Here is a 17,869-nt window from a genome sequence, read left to right as displayed (position 1 = left end):
AAAAAAAAAAAGAGAGAGAGAGACATATCATACACATGGAGGAGAGAGGGACAAACCTTACCCAGTCTCTGCCAAGCTCGGGGGATACCCCAGTCCCCCTGCCTAAGCGACCATCAGCTTACATCAGCCACCCCCAGGGCATTTAAACTTTACAATCCACAAGCAGCACTGGCGGAGTGTTGTGGACATGTGAGGAGGGTGCGTGTGTGTATGTGAATCCAGGAGGAAGGATGTAGCCCCAAGTGGTCAAGATGCACAACTACAGTTTCGGTTTTTAATAACTGTGATGCTCATGGTAAAAATATAATAATATAGATATCTATATATAAGTTTGCTTACATGTCTGATTCGGTTTAAATTCTTAGAAAACATGGTATGCATGCATACATTTTATAAATCTGTAAATGTGTAAGTTTTACTTTGGTAGCCATACCTTTAATTAGGAATACTTATTAAAGAGCCCCTCTACATGCATTATATATAAGCATCGCTCTCATATTCTTCCCAACTGGAAATATTCTGCGCCCGAATCCCTCTGTCCCTCTTTTTTTATCTTAATGTGTCTCTGTTTTGGAGTTCCATATTGTTTTGTGTCTGAGTATGTAACAGAGCTCCACAGCAACAATAGTGGGTCTTTAAACTACAATAAATGTGTTCCTGTCCTAATCGGTTTCATACCCCACCTCCTATAGACTGTATGCTTGTTTGAGCAGGGTCGTCTTGAACCTATCATTCCTGTAAGTTTTCTTGTAATTTTGCTATTTGTAGGTAAATCCCCCCTCTTATAATATTGTAAACGCGCTACGGAATCTGTTGACGCTATATAAATGGCAATAATAATAATAGAAATTCGTTTGTGTCAATAAGATACACTGTTCTTGTTCTATATTACATTTCAGATGCATAAATAAGAAAGGCACCCAAAATGTCTCAACACAGCCCAGCCTCTGGCCACACCCCGACTCACACCCCTAAAATTAAAGTGTCACTCTTTGTCCAATTGAAATGTTGTGAGATATTTAGATATTATTATTATTGGCATTTATAAAGTGCCAGCTTATTCCGCAGCACTTTAAAATATTATATATGGGGAAATTTAACACCAAATTAGACAATTACAAATTGTCACAGGAACAATAGTTGTAATAACTTAAGAATGGACTTGCACCACAGCTCTCTCGAGGTTATTTACTAAAGTGAGAATTGCTGGGAATTCAAAGTGAATTTAACGTAAATTTCAAATTTAAGGCCAAAGTAGCCAAACTGGAAGCATAGCATAGCTGACTTTGAGAATTTCTCCAGTTTGGCCACTTTGGCCTTACATTTGATATTCACTTTGAATTCCTAGCTCTCACATTAGTAAATAACCCTGTCTGTTTAGTATAAGTTCACTCTGTGCCGCTCTCCCTGCCCAGTCTGCTCTGTGAGTTTAGGATGGAAGCTGTTGAGACTCATGTAGCAGACAAGGGCACAGAAAGCAGCACAGAGCGGCTGGTCTTACCCTCTGCTGGATGCAGACCTGGGGTAACAGCTCTTGCGACGCCATATTGTTACCATGGCAACGGTCTGAGTCCAGAGCTTGCAAACGCATCACAATAGGTCTGCACCAGGCAGAGTTTGAGAAAAGATGCACCAGGGATAGGCACGTCCCCACTCCCTGGACCAAGATAGCAAGGGAAAGGAGGGAATACACATTTTAATATTATATAATATTTACTTAAACTAATATAATTTTTATAGTAATAGAAAAAATGTGGTAACAAATTAAAGTCTTAACTCATCCCTCCCACACATGAACAGTCCCTACACTGCACTACATCCTCTACACATACAAACTGTGTCCCCTAGAAACACACTCACACATACACAACTGCAACACCCTACACACAAATACTTACTGCATTCCACACACATATACCTATATCCTCTGCACACACTGCATTCTCTGCCTCCCAACCACTCCAAATTTTAGGATCATGTCTTTGTTTCCTGGTGTCACGCGAGTGTATGATTAGCCATGCTCACGCTATGCTTAGGGTACTAGAACCCTGCAGAGAGTGCTGAAAAAGCGCTCTCTGCATGGTCCGCTCTTGGTGGCCTGGAGGGGGAGTAAATTAATAGAGAGACACAAGGAGACTGAGAGGGGAGAAAAAGACACAAAGGGCCTGGTGAACCAAGTGGCACAAAAAGGGGCTGGGGCAGAGACAGTGACACACACAGTGACTGTGGGGGTGAAAGAGGCACACAAAGGTGGGGAGAGGAGAGAAAAAAATGCACAAGGGGATTGGAGAGAGAAAGGGACAAACAAAGGGGACTGGTGGCTATAAAGTGACACACATTGGGATTGGGGTAAGAAGGTGACGCCCAAAGGGGCTGGGCGAGGTGACAGACAGAGGGACTGGGCGAGAAGGTGACAGACAGAGGGACTGGGCGAGAAGGTGACAGACAGAGGGGCTGGGTGATAAGGTGACAGACAGAGGGACTGGGCGAGAAGGTGACAGACAGAGGGGCTGGGCGAGAAGGTGACAGACGAAAGGGACTGGGCGAGAAGGTGACAGAGGGGCTGGGCGAGAAGGTGACAGACGGAGGGACTGGGCGAGAAGGTGACAGACAGAGGGGCTGGGTGAGAAGGTGACAGACGGAGGGACTGGGCGAGAAGGTGACAGACAGAGGGGCTGGGTGAGAAGGTGACAGACGGAGGGACTGGGCGAGAAGGTGACAGACAGAGGGGCTGGGCGAGAAGGTGACAGATGGAGGTACTGGGCGAGAAGATGACAGACGGAGGGACTGGGCGAGAAGGTGACAGACGGAGGGACTGGGCGAGAAGGTGACAGACAGAGGGGCTGGGCGAGAAGGTGACAGATGGAGGTACTGGGCGAGAAGATGACAGACGGAGGGACTGGGTGAGAAGGTGACAGACAGAGGGGCTGGGCGAGAATGTGACAGACGGAGGGACTGGGCGAGAAGGTGACAGACAGAGGGGCTGGGCGAGAAGGTGACAGACAGAGGGACTGGGCGAGAAGGTGACAGACTGAGGGGCTGGGCGAGAAGGTGACAGACAGAGGGACTGGGCGAGAAGGTGACAGACAGAGGGACTGGGCGAGAAGGTGACAGACAGAGGGGCTGGGTGAGAAGGTGACAGACAGAGGGACTGGGTGAGAAGGTGACAGACAGAGGGGCTGGGCGAGAAGGTGACAGACGGAGGGACTGGGCGAGAAGGTGACAGACGGAGGGGCTGGGCGAGAAGGTGACAGACGGAGGGACTGGGCGAGAAGGTGACAGACAGAGGGGCTGGGCGAGAAGGTGACAGACAGAGGGGCTGGGTGAGAATGTGACAGACGGAGGGGCTGGGCGAGAAGGTGACAGACAGAGGGACTGGGCGACGAGGTGACAGACAGAGGGACTGGGCGAGAAGGTGACAGACAGAGGGACCGGGCGAGAAGGTGACAGACGGAGGGACTGGGCGAGAAGGTGACAGAGGGGCTGGGCGAGAAGGTGACAGACAGAGGGACTGGGCGAGAAGGTGACAGACAGAGGGACCGGGCGAGAAGGTGACAGACGGAGGGACTGGGCGAGAAGGTGACAGACAGAGGGGCTGGGTGAGAATGTGACAGACGGAGGGGCTGGGCGAGAAGGTGACAGACAGAGGGACTGGGCGACGAGGTGACAGACAGAGGGACTGGGCGAGAAGGTGACAGACAGAGGGACCGGGCGAGAAGGTGACAGACGAAAGGGACTGGGCGAGAAGGTGACAGAGGGGCTGGGCGAGAAGGTGACAGACAGAGGGACTGGGCGAGAAGGTGACAGACAGAGGGACCGGGCGAGAAGGTGACAGACGGAGGGACTGGGCGAGAAGGTGACAGACAGAGGGGCTGGGCGAGAAGGTGACAGGCGGAGGGACTGGGCGAGAAGGTGACAGACAGAGGGGCTGGGCGAGAAGGTGACAGACAGAGGGGCTGGGTGAGAAGGTGACAGACAGAGGGGCTGGGTGAGAATGTGACAGACGGAGGGACTGGGCGAGAAGGTGACAGACAGAGGGGCTGGGGGCGAGAAGGTGACAGACAGAGGGGCTGGGGGCGAGAAGGTGACAGACAGAGGGGCTGGGTGAGAAGGTGACAGACAGAGGGGCTGGGTGAGAATGTGACAGACGGAGGGACTGGGCGAGAAGGTGACAGACAGAGGGACTGGGCGACGAGGTGACAGACAGAGGGACTGGGTGGGTGTTATGTCCCAAAGTGTGGGCTGGCATTTATTGAGTGAATGTAATGCTGTGAGTGTCCGCAGTATATTACTCACTGTATACAGGATAAGTTAACACAAGACCTTCTTTACTATACACAGTATTCAGCTTCCTAACCTACAACCAGTGTCTCAGCTCTTCCTAAGTCAGCTGTATTACGTTAACCAACAAAATGGCTGCTGCTTCCTAATGGCCAGTACATCCTCATTCTCCCAGCATGCACTGCAGCGGGGAAAAGGGGAGGGGCGCAATGCCACTCCCAACCTGGGAAAACTCTGAGATAGACAGTGAGTCTGTCTAAACAGCTCCGGAGAGAAAAACACACAAAGCGACTGGTGGGAGAAAGTGACTCAAAATGGGAATGGGGGGAGAAAGTGACACACTGTCATGATCTGCTCTGCTCTGTTCTGATGTCTGGACTTGGCTTCTGGTATCCAGTACTCTTTTTACTATCCTTGCTTAGTTTTTCTTGGTTTTTGGTTTTCTAGTCTAAGGTTTTCTTTAAATGTTTGTTTTATGTTGCCACACCTGTTTGTTTCCATCTTTCATTATGTTTCAGTGTTCCTGCAGGCAGCTGCTCACTGCCTCGGTCCTTTCTTGCAGGTAAGTGCTATATATGTGTTCTGAATCTGTGGTTGTTTTAGCATACATTAGGCAGTATAGGACCTGCCAGATATGGGGTACATTGGCGTTGTTGGCAGGCTTGTGCAATGTATGATCATATAATGTGACTAAATCCCCATGATTTCCATATGTAGTGCTTAGTTATTTCTCCTCTTGTTTTGCCTATGTTATCTTGTCTTGTTTTAGTTTGTGTGCCCAGTCCATGTTCAGTCCTGTCCAGTCATGCCCATGTTTAGTTAATGTTCCCTTATGTATTGTGTACATGTTCTGGGTTTAGCTTACTATCCTTCTCTGGTTCTGGGTTCTGCTAGTTCTGTCTTGTTTTCATGTTTGGTGCCTATCTCTAGTCTTGCCTTGTTTCTAGTACTGGATACAATCTTGCTGCAGAGCCTCCCTATTCAGCTCCTGGGAGGTCTGCTTAATTTCCAAGCTCCTAGTTCCTGTTATCCGCATAAGCTGAATCAGGGTCTTGGTATGTGGCTGCACAAATGCTGGTGCTCAACACCAGGGGACGTGCGGTTACCCTGCACCAGACCCTGCTAATCCACCTCTACGCTGAAGACTCCCACTTAACATCAGGCATACTGGGTCCCGGTCCTGCACCGCCGCCTGGACACTGTGTCTGGGTTCCAGACATCGGACCGCCACCCTGACACACACAAGGGACTGGAAGAAGACAAAGATACACAAAGGGACTGGGTGTGAAAGATACACAAGGAAGCAGTGTGGGAGAAGGAGGTACACAAAGGAATTGGGGTAAAGGAAGAGACCCAAAGGACTGGTAAGAGAACCATCAGCACCGTAGTCCCCACTAGCAGCGTTACAGTTTGGCGGGGGTCTCGCCGTCCTTCACCCACCCTGGACCCAAGACCAGGATCCAGCTTCCAGTGGGCAGACCTCTCCTGCTCCAGAGAGTGTAGCAGGCTGCTCTTACAAGAGCAAGTGACTATAACCCAGAGGAGTATAGTGATATAGCAATCTCCAGGGTAGATACAGCAGTTTCCCCCACACAAGAGACAAGGTTCTATGTGGAGGGTAAGCAGGAACTCGTTTAATGGTAGCCACAGCTGGCCTTATATGCAAGTCCCCATGCAAGGGGTACTCCCACCTGGACCTGATGGAAGACTACAGTACAAAGTTACAGACCAATGACAAAGTTGTTCAAGTACATGACACTTCTATACATAATCATACAATACCTCCCCTCTGCCTGGGAGATAATTGAGTCAAGTACTGTATTAACTCAATTTTCTCCAGACACAAAAACACACATTTTATAAAACCCCCAAAATACCTTTAAAACATACAAAACCCCCCACAAATGTTACATCCCCTGATAACCCTGATCTGGATGACCAACATATCCAAAAATCACCCAGATCAGTTCAGGGGTTCAGGAATTCTATGGAAGTCACATTTTGAACGACCACATGTATGGTCCCATGCCCAAAATAGTTCCAGAGAATCAGGGCTTGCGGTCGGTCTAGTTCGGTAGTGTGAAAAGGAACAAACTACCGAACAGAGTCAAAAGTCTTTCCCTGGAGCTTGTTCCCCTCATCCAGACGAATGATTTCACCGAACAGTGCCTTTCTAAGTTGTATAGAGCCGAACGCAGGTGATGATGGAAGTCCACTGGTGTTCAGGAGTTTCTGTGTCCGATTTTAGTTCCATAAGATTCATGGCCAAACACCACTGCCTGCGTTCATGCTAACAAGATGGCTGCCACCTTATGGTTGTCCATAGGAACTGCGGCCACCCAGACGAACAAATCAAACACTGCGGTGAGAAACGTTCCAAGTTGTTAATAGGTGTTAACAAGCAGCAGTTCTGGTTCGTGCCTTTAATTTTGTCCCAGTGTTGACCGTAGCTCTGTTGGCATGGGCCTGGTAGACAGGTTTAGGCCACTCAGCATTTTACAATAGAAAGACACAAGCTCCAGTACATAAATACTATTCTTTTGTAAGTACACAGAGACATCTTGCATTTCCCAATACCCAGGGACCTTTAAAGGCTTATTCTTTTTGAGTATTGCTTCAAGGAGACTTACTGAGTAAAAAGAGAACTTGAATCATTTTGGGATCACCATTACATAGTTACATAGCTGAAAAGAGACTTGCGTCTATCAGGTTTAGCCTTCCTCACACTTGTTTTTTGCTGTTGATCCAAAAGAAGGCAAAAAACCCCAGTTTGAAGCACTTCCAATTTTGCAACAAACTAGGAAAACAATTCCTTCTTGACCCCAGAATGGCAGGCAGATTTATCCTTGGATCAAGAAGCTATTACCCTACATTGAAAAATTATATTCTTGAATATTCTGTTTTTGCAAGTATGCATCTAGTTGCTGTTTAAACATCTGTATGGACTCTGATAAAACCACTTCTTCAGGCAGAGAATTCCACATCCTTATTGTTCTTACAGTAAAAAAAACCTTTTCTTGCCTTAAACGAAATCTTCTTTCTTCCAATCTAAACGCATGACCTCGTGTCCGATGTCAAGTCGGGTTCGTGAATAGATTTCCACACAATGGTTTTATTAATTTTGTAGCCCGCCTCTGCACTTTTTCTAGTGCCATAATATCCTTCTTTATAACAGGTGCCCAAAATTGCACAGCATATTCAATATGTGGTCTTACCAGTGATTTATAAAGAGGCAAAATGACATTCTCATCCCGAGAATGAATGTCCTTTTTCATGCATGACAATACCTTAGTGCCTTAGCCATAGCTGATTGACATTGCACAGTGTTGCATAATTTGTTGTCTATAACAATTCCCAAGTCCTTTTCGTGTGTTGTTATCCCTAATTCACTTCCATTAAGGGTATACGTTGCTTGTGCATTCTTTTTGCCAAAGTGCACAAGTTTGCATTTTTCAACATTAAATTTCATCTGCCATTTGAGTGCCCAGTCCCCCAGTCTATCTAAATCCCTCTGCAGCAAAGTAATATCTTGCTCACATTGTATTACTTTGCAGAGTTTTGTGTCATCTGCAAACACTGAAACATGACTTTCAATGCTTTTTTTTTTCAAGATCATTTATAAACATGTTTAATAGAAGGGGGTCCCAGAACAGAGCCCTGAGGGACACCACTTGCCATCTCTGTCCAGCTTGAAAATTTACCATTAAAGGACCACTATAGAAACCCAGACCACTTCAGCTCATTGAAGTGGTCTGGGTGCCAGGTCCATCTAGGGTTAACCCTGCAGCTGTAAACATAGCAGTTTCGGAGAAACTGCTATGTTTACACTAGGGTTAATCCAGCTTCTAGTGGCTGTCTCATTGACAGCCGCTAGAGGCGCTTTCGTGCTTCTGACTGTGAAAATCACAGTGAGAAGATGCTTACATCCATAGGAAAGCATTGAGAAATGCTTTCCTATGGACTGATTGAATGCGCACGCGGCTCTTGCCGCGCATGCACATTCAGCGCTGACGTCAGAAGAAGGAGGAGAGTTCCCCAGCGCTGAGAGAGCCCAGTGCTGGAGAAAGGTAAGAGTATAACCCCTCCCTCCCCCTTTAACCCAGCGAGAGTGGGAACCTAAGGGTGGGGGGGGGGCTAAAGACCATATAGTGCCAGGAAAACTAGTATGTTTTCTTGGCACTATAGTGGTCCTTTAATGACAACTCTTTGTACTCTATTTTTAAGCTAATGTTCTACCCAAGAAGAAGAATTTTCATCTAGACCGATTTCTTTGAGTTTGAACACTAATCTATTGTGTGGAACTGTATCAAATGCCTTGGCAAACTCCAAGTAGATCACATTCACTGCAACACCCTGATCTATACGTCTACTTACTACTTTGTAGAATGCTATCAAGTTAGCTTGACATGACCTGTGCTTCATAAAACCATGCTGATTTTTGCTGATAACCATGTTCTTCTCAAGGAATTTTTTTAATACTATCCCTTAATAACCTTTAAAATACTTTTCCAGCCACAGAAATTAAGCTCACAGGTCTATAATTTACAGGCAAGTATTTTGAACCCTTTTTGAATATAAGAACCACATCTGCCTTCCTCCAATCCTCCGGAACACTTCCTCTTCCAAGTTGTTTCTACTGTATTCTATAATCAAGAGACCTACATACAAAAATTACACCTTCCAAATTATCTAGAGTATGATGGCTCGGACAACAATCTTTTAACATTTTGGTTAAAATAATTCATATCGACGAAATGTCCAATTCAGCAGATTTGGAGATTCTTTTCTAATGTGCCAATTTTGGTCTAAATATTTTCAACTGAAACATTGCAAACTCAACAACATTCAGTCTCCCATGAATGTCAAACACTGGTCAAGTTGTATCACTGAAGGTAATATTTCTGTCTTCTATTAAATAGTTTCTCTTTTCATGGGCAATTACAAGACAATATTGGCAACATTGGTGAAATGGGTTCGGAAAACTGTGGCTTGATGGTGAAGATGTATTCAATTTCAGGAAACCTCTTTATCTCTATGAATTCATATTGTATAATGCTGGCATTAGGATATTGGTTTGTTTCTCTGAGAGGTTTTGACATTGAGCATTGTGATGGTAGTCACCATCACCTGGGGTCTCATAAGGACACTCCCTCCCCAGCAAGACAATGAACTTGTAGGGTGGAGCTTTGTTCAGGGGACTACCAGGTTGGCTGGACTTCTTGTTGCGGGTTGCCAGGTTGTAGGTAGGTTGCCGATTGTAGGTCTGGTACCTGGTTAGTCTTCCCTTGGGGAGAAGATATGTGACATTAGTCACCATCACCTGGGGTTGTATACAGACACGTTATGTAGGACCTTGGACTATGCCTATGTTTAAGTCACCCTGTACCCATTATAGGTGCATGGTGTGAATTGATATTTAATTGTTATATGATTTGTGTGCCCTCCTGTCCTGCTGATGCTTGCTAACAAGTAGGTGGATTTGGCTGTGGAGCCTGTACAGTGCCATCTGTTGGTAGCAACAGCAATATGCACTACCTGTATATGTAAATTTGATATTCAGGTAGATTTGTATATGATGGTTTCTGTAGGCAGGAGAGATATTTTATGTTAGTTATTGCCTTCCCCACCCCTTTACTATTATGTTTATGTGTTATTATGAGTGCCTGTATTTTTCTTTACATGACTTGGCTTGATGTATTTATTTGAGTGTGTTACTGTAAGCTTTATGTAATGATCATAAAGCGTTGCATGTTAGTTTCTTTTGGCTTTTTAGGGGTCTCAGTAATAGTCTTCAGACCTGTTGGCAGGTTGCACGATCCCTCTAGCCCTGGGATAAATCAAGAGCTAGACCTGAGAGCCGCAAGTGCCTTTGTAAAGGCAATAGCAATCACTATAAGCAGAGCTGCAGAGGAAGAGGTAGATGACGCAACATGCCAGGAAGGAAAGCTGCAGAGGAATAGGCAGAAGGAACGATACCTGCCTGGAAGGAAAGCCGCAGAGGAATAGGCAGAGGGGACCTCTTCTACCTTCCTGGTAGAAGAGTCTGGTCAAGTGGAAGAGTTCCGGAGAGAACCCATTTAAGCTTTGGCGACTGGGGCTGAAGCATTCCAGGCTCCCTCCCCAACAGTTAGGAAGCGGGTTGGCTGGAGCTACTCGGTCAGAGTACAGGAGCTTCGTCACAGGCATTATTTAAGCCATTGCATTTGTTTGTATCAAAGTATTAACTGGGCAAACATTAAATATATGTTGTGACGAAGTGCCCTTCGCCACTTGGTCCTGGAGAGGCCTGCTTGCCAGCCTCCTCCCCTGTGACTATAACTCTTTGATGTATTTGGCTTTAAAGCCCCTATTCTACCTTCAGACAGACTATTTATGTAGGTTGCTTTATTTCTCTTATGTTTTAGTCACCCTGTACCCATTATAGGTGCAGGGTGTGTGTAATGTAATTGCTTATGGTGTGTGTGTGTGTGTGTGTGTGTACTGTGAAATGTATTGCCTGCTCTCCTGTACTGCTGAGGTTTGCTACCAACTAGATGGATTTGGCTATGGAGCTTGTCTAGTGCCCTCTGATGGTAGCAACAGCAATATGCACTACCTGAATAGCAAGACTGGTTCATTTGCATATTTGGGTAGATTTGCATATTGTTAATTCTGCAGGCACGTGAGATATTTTCTGTTAATTATTGTCTCCCCCACCCCTTTAAAAATATGCATTGTGTTATAATAAGTCACTGTATGTTGCCTGCCATGATTTGACTGTGTGTAATTTTATTGAGTTTTCACAGCAATGTTAATGCAATGACCATATGGGCTAGTCCCAAGTAAAATAAAGTTTTATACAGTTCTTCTTGTTTTAGACAGTTTCCCTCAAAACATAGCCTTGTCTCGTTATTAGAGGGAGCTGTTATAATCACATTGGGGATTGCTATGCTCTGCATACTCCCCTGAGCTTGAATCACTTAGCTCTTTTAAGAGCTTGTTCCTGATACGCTCTCCTTGGAGGAGAGGTCTTCCCCACACACTCCTGGATGCTGGAGGTTCATACAGGGTGGAAGGAAGAGGTCTAAACCCACAAGGTTCTGGAGGACAGAAGCTGATCCAGAGTTGAAGGAAGACGGCGAGACTCCAGTCAAGCTATGGTGGTTGCGGAGTCTGCGGTGGTTGTGGTGTCCGGTGCAGTAGTTGTGGTCCTCGGCGCAAGCTAGGAAGAGTCCTTCAACGGAGGGTACTCGGTCGGAGTACAGGGAGCTCCGTTACATATGTGTGTTGTGAGACAGAAGCAACAAGACTTTCTTGACAGTAGCCCATGGCATTTCTGCAGAATCATAGAATTACCAGTCAATGTGTAAAGATTGGGAGCTTGGATGAACCTATTGAGTAGATGTGATACAGGGAGCAGACAAAAAACTGTTTTTCTCCTTCTACAATTATCTCCATGAGGTTTACACCCCAAGTTCTTGTAGCTGATTTATTTTCGAAGTCATATCAGGATCAATGAGTATAACTCAAGGCATTCCAAGGACACTAACCAAGTTGGAATGTTCAGAGAAATTTGGATTAACACCTAAAGCAGCAGAGCAAACTCATTAACCAAGCAAAAACTATTTGTTATCCTTGGGATTTAAAGGAAAAATAATGCATAAAAGGCTCTACATGAAAAAAAGTGTGCCTAGTGCTACAATTTAAATATCACAAGTTCATAGAACGTGGTAGCTGTGCCTACACCATGGTATAAACGTATGTCAGAGGAAGTAAGTATTACAAATACAGTACATTACTTCACAGCTCTAACCAGCTGGGCAATTCCTAAAAGAGGCTTAATGTATTAATGACACCGTTTTAGGTATAAGTGCTCTGTAGATTGTTCTTATTATGACTATTTATATAGTTTGTGCCCAGGAAACCAACAATTTACCAATTGAAAGGAAAGGAATTTGAAAAGTGATTTTGAAGCTGCTTCATAGATACTCAAGAGATGTTATAAGATAAACCTCAAGTCCCCTCGGAACAAAGAAAGGATGTAGTCATATTGAGTTGCTATCCCAGAAATCTCCTTGAGAATAGCTTTAAAGTTTAAAGTGTTTTAAAGAGAAATAGGCACATTGGAGTGCAGCCCCCAAAATACCGATAATTAATTGAAAATGTTTAATATACTTTTTTATTATGTTTCTATTTTTAAGTTTGTATTAAAGGATCGCTCAAGGAAAGTAGACTTATTTCATGCACATTACATTGGTGGCAGTTGTTTTCCATATGTTTTGCCAAAAAACATGTATAATCATATTACTAAACTTATCACAAAAGGTGTCCTGTATACTGCAACTATGAGATATGTTGCCTAGAGCTTCTGGGTGCTATGACCCGATACTCTTTCTGTCCACTGTCAGTGCAAGGATACATTCTCCCTAGGCAAAAATTTATTTTGTTGCCCCATCATGCCACCTCCTTTTTTAGGTATACACTCACACACTCAAGGACATAGACTCATGCATACATTGACATATTTACTCACACACAGAAACACATACTGGCAAACATACACATTCACAGACACTGACATATTTACAAACACACAAGCACACGCACAGATATATACTCTGACATTTACGCACACAGACACATGCACTGACACACACAGATAAATAAAATGGCATTTACACATATGCACTGACATATTTACACACATAAATAAACACAAATATATTTACACATACACACACTGATATACTTACACACACACAGTTGCATACACTGCCATATTTACAGACACACAGATGTAAACACTGAAATATTTTCCTCTTACCTCCCCAACCACAAACATACTGGAATTCCAATATATGAGGTAACAATGCAGCCTAGCAGGAGGACCACTTTTACTCCAGGACACTTCAGCAGGCAGCACACAGTCCTGCACCCTGGTGGGCTGACCTTGTTGCATTACATAATTATAATATTCCCTCTCAGGAGACTACATATCCTGCAGCAGTGCTTGTTCAGCATTTGGTGCAGGATTTGTAGTGAGGAGGCATTGGGCTGGTCAGGAAGTTTGCTTTAAATCACCACCAGCTTGGAGAATAGCAAGGCACCCCTTTATAGATGGCACCCCAGGCGAATGGTTAATGCATCTTATGGTAGCACCAGCCCTGGCATCACTGAGAGACCATCTTTGCCTCGGCTTCATTTGTAATTCAGAATTTACATTTCTATGTTATCAATATTCATTTTGTCCAACCTGCCCAGGTTGGACAAAATTGATACTGGTAATGCAGAAGTATATATTCTGCATTATATTGAGCACCAGTGAGTGAATACAAGCAGTTATCACTGAGTTACTGACAATTTGAGCAGCCAGTTAAGATTTTTTTTTTTTTTTTTAGAGTGATGAATGGGAGTAAATATGGGACTAAATGTGTGACATTAAATAAACAGATGTAATAAAGAAGTATAAACCTAGTCCAAGGGACACTCAAAGTGTCTCTATGTAGTGATTTTGGTGCATAGGTGTTGTCCCTTTTCCCTAGCAATGTAAAATATTGCCAAAAACAGCAATGTTTACATTTTTCCCAGAGCACACCTCTAGTGACTGTCAGAATATCAGCCACTGTGGGTACTGCCTCCTTAAGGCCTTTGATTTTCAAAGGTCTTCTAATTTGTCATCATCACATACATTATGATGTCACTGAACACAGTTAATACTTCATAGAGAAGCAATAGACTCATTGCGTCTGTGAGAAGCATTTGTTTGGTGTATCACAGCAATTGCCGCACACATGTCCTGTGTCCCCAATGCTTCTCTTTGAAAACACTGGATTGGATAATAAGACATCAGAGTAGTAGAGGGTCTGGAATACAGGTACGTTTTTTTTTAATGGGATATTTAAGATTAATATATATATATATGGCCTAGTTATCTAATTAGATGGCCAACATAGTCCGTTTACATTTTTAGAATTCTACATATTTAGATTTTTGTTTTATAAATAAAACACTGGCCTCAAATTTATATTTTTGGATTAGGTTTTCTAACTGAACTCAACTTTTTGGGATACACTTAAATAAAATAAAATACAATAATATATATATATGTGTGTGTGTGTGTGTGTGTGTGTATATGTAGAGATTGTAGATGTAAAAGACAGATACAATTTGTATATTGTAATACCTTTTTTATTGGACTAACATAATTTTTTAATGACAAGATTTCTTCTTGCTCAGAAATGCTTCAGAATTGAGAAAGGGAGGTTCACCCGAAAGCTTGTCATTAAAAATCTGTTAGTCCAATAAAAAGGGTATTGTAAGATACAAATTGTATCTGTTTTTTACACACACACACACACACACACACACACACACACACACACACACACACACACACACACACACATCAAAGTATTAAATCTATCAATATCTCAAAAATCATTTACAAAATATTAAATTGAGGTCATTATTTGGTGTGTATGTAATATATTTTAAAACCAGAAAGGGATAATCAATAAAGAGTTCTATAAAGTTATAAAAAAAAAATTAACCCTGCATTAATTAAATGAATGAAGAGTGTACCTCAGGCTGCTCCAGCAAGGGTTAATCAGCACCATTTTTAGTAATCTGTGATATCACTGCTAGCTAGGATTGAACCTTGCATGTGTTACTGTCATTGATACATTTTCATTCTGGGTTATACACACGCCCCATTTATACAACTTTCTCATCGGAGCAAACAGGACTTTTAAAACTGTTATAGTGTTTTTGTTTCTGAACTAAATGAAAGGTTGTCAAACAGTTATTGTACTCTCCCTAGACCTGCATTCGAGATAATGTACTTATTATGTTACTTTAGAATTCTATGTCTACACCGTGTCTCTGTCTGTGTTCCAATAGCAAGTAATATGCAGTTGTCATACCTTGAGTGCTTCTTTGTGGATCTGTGTGTCTTCCCTTGCCTCCTTCGCCCTTACTAAGTCCACTGCCCTAAGCCCTCCCCATTCACAGTATCAAGAAACATCACTCTATGATGTCACTGTCTTTATGACACAGTCTGTTAACTCCTGATTGACCCAGTCCAATAATTGAAAACACTTCTCATTCACGTCATTCAGTGTTATAATTTAGCATTAACAATGCAAACAGAATGGAGTTGTTTTGGGAACTATGGAAATAAATCAGCTAGTTGTACTGGGGACACAACTGATAATCTCATTATTATCTGTCTGTAAACTCAGTTTTATAAAAGTACAAAAGGGGTCAAGGTTATGTGCAAGGAGCCGATTCTGGCACATAAATAGTTAATGTGGGCAAGTCTTGTGGTCTAAATCAGCAGGGAATCCTAGAGAACTATAATAGTGCCATCTGTGGGGGCTGGGGTTTTGTGAGAGATCCTATTCATGCTCCAGGCTCTGCACCCAGAGGCTCAGTTCTCCATTGTTTAAAGTAGGCAATCACACAAACATCACAAGAAAGCAGAAGGCTTTGTTTCAAAGAAATCCAAACACAAGTCTACTTTCACTGAATTTTAACCTCCTACTCCTTATTGTTTCCAGAACCCACATTTAGCCCAACATTGACCTCTCTTTTGCAGACTAACATGAATTTCAAAAATATACTTATACACTTATAAAAGTATGGTATCAGTCCTCCCAACATTTTCACATGCACAGAGGGATACTTTTATTTTAGGGGTATGGGAAAAGCAGAACAACATACTGTCCCACCTAAATAGGGACTCTTGGGAGGTATGTGGTGCATTGCAGGAGTAGGCAACCTGTTAGCAGCACTGTGTCAAAACAAGCTCTTTGAAGACTTTGGTTCTTTTTTTTTATTATTATTAACTTATGTCTGTATTGCCATATACTACTTGTGCTATGTACAGGTTTTTGTAGGGTTATATTTGTGGGTATGTGGGCTGTGTTATAATGTATGAGTGAATGAGCAGTTTGTGGTATTGTGGTATTTGGGGTACCTTTATTTTGGTGTGCAAGAAAGTAATAACATACAGGCTGGTAGCGCCACAACAGCATCTACAAGCTTAATGTGGTCAAACATTTGTGTACAGTGTTATGGCATGAGAGACAATTGCACTTTTTTTTTTTTTAAGTTAAAGAAACAGGCTTCAGCATAGATATTAGAACACTTTGAGTGATAAATGTAGTAATGCAAGCTCTGGTATTTGACATAAAGTGGGATAACTGTTATATAGCATTTAGAAGGTACGCACTTATTATGATATTTATAAAACAGGCTAGGTACATGCTGGGTAGTTCTAAAGAATTATTCTAACGGTTAGTAACAGTAGCTTGAGGTTAAGAATTAAAGTATACGTCGTCGCTTTAGTTTCGGACCCTTGATGTAGTGTCGCCTAACTTATGCTTAAGTGAGGGATGTATATTGGTATAGTTGTTAAACATACTATGTGATTCCCTTAGAGAATAGTTATCTAGAGACAGGCTGGTTAGATTTTACTCATGTTTACAGGGTGGTCTAGAGGTACGCTAGTGGATGGAGTATACCAGCATGTGGCAGATTACAATCAATAATGGCACAGAGTTCCTGAGGGTAAGATGGTTGTAGGCAAGACCGTCTCTGTGGTAGAAAGTCCCTCTTTAGGTAGGTGAGAGTTACCCCCTTCAGCTGCCGATGTGTTGTACCAGGATGCCCGGTCTGCTGCCGGTCGCTGGGTGCAGGGCAGGTTCTCTGCTGTGTTCCTGCTGCCTGTGAGGATCCAAGAGGGGTTTGGGCGATGGCTTGTTTGCTTCTCCCTGTGCAGGTAAGCTCCCCAGTGCAGTGGTGGTTGCGTGCTGCTGATGCTTGTGTGTGAAGTTTCGTTTCCCTGCCCAGAGGAGGGAGGAAATACCGGGACCCCGCTGGAGGCTTCTGAGGGTGGCTTTAGCGAGGGTGGGTGGCTTGTTGGGGTTCGAGGGTACCTGTGTTATGGTACTTTTTAGCAGTAAACCAAAATGTTTAAATGTCTATCTGTTCCTGTCCAAATTAATAAAATTGAATTGCGTATATACGCTGAAGTAATTAAGTCTGACACACAAGGTTCAGGTTAAAATAACTTCGAGAAAATTTATTGGCAAGTGATTAAAAAGCGGGCGCGCAGGCCCTTTTAAGAGGCATTTTACGTCATCATTGATTATTAGAATATCAGCAAATAAACATCATTAATTGGATTAATTGTTAAGTGTCGGGATTAGTGTCCTCCTATCAATATTATTAATTGGCTTAAAAACTAAGTGGTTAGTCCCGTGCCCACCCACCAAGAGGTGGGATTGTTCTGGACACGGGTGGGGACAAGGGGGTCTTGAGCGTCATTTTACACAGTCGGTGATCTCAGGCCTCGTGGCCAGGTGCAAGGTCTCTTATGAATAGAACATTTCATTACTACTGTGTTCTCATGGCCTTCAAATTATACTATGTTGCAAGTTTAAGGAAAAGTCAGCAATTCCTGTGTTAATCATGTCTTTGTTAGAACATACAGTCTTTGTCTTATTGTATTAGATGTGCTGGGAAATTCTGTCAAGTAAGGTAGTTTTAAAATGAACAAGTTAGGTTATGAGGACAAAAATGGAGGAATGAAGAAGTCAGGTTAGGA

At 43.3% G+C, this 17,869-nt stretch overlaps 1 protein-coding gene across 4 annotated transcripts in view; it reads right to left on the bottom strand.

The window, feature by feature from the left end:
- MVB12B (multivesicular body subunit 12B) overlaps positions 1-15,219 on the bottom strand; it is a 166,636-nt gene extending 151,417 nt beyond the window's left edge. For 2 of the 4 annotated variants that reach the window (XM_063432295.1, XM_063432298.1), the window contains exon 1: positions 123-224. The gene's annotated coding sequence lies outside the window, so the exon portion shown is untranslated. Of the gene's footprint in view, positions 1-61; positions 225-15,182 lie in introns of those variants that run through there. The other 2 variants (XM_063432296.1, XM_063432297.1) reach the window with 2 other exon arrangements.
- Between the last annotated feature and the right edge of the window lie 2,650 nt (positions 15,220-17,869).

This window comes from Pelobates fuscus, chromosome 9 (assembly GCF_036172605.1).
Source record: "Pelobates fuscus isolate aPelFus1 chromosome 9, aPelFus1.pri, whole genome shotgun sequence".
NCBI lineage: Eukaryota > Metazoa > Chordata > Amphibia > Anura > Pelobatidae > Pelobates > Pelobates fuscus.
The sequence above is the reverse complement of the archived record's forward strand: the minus strand, read 5'-3'. Positions and strand labels throughout refer to the sequence as shown.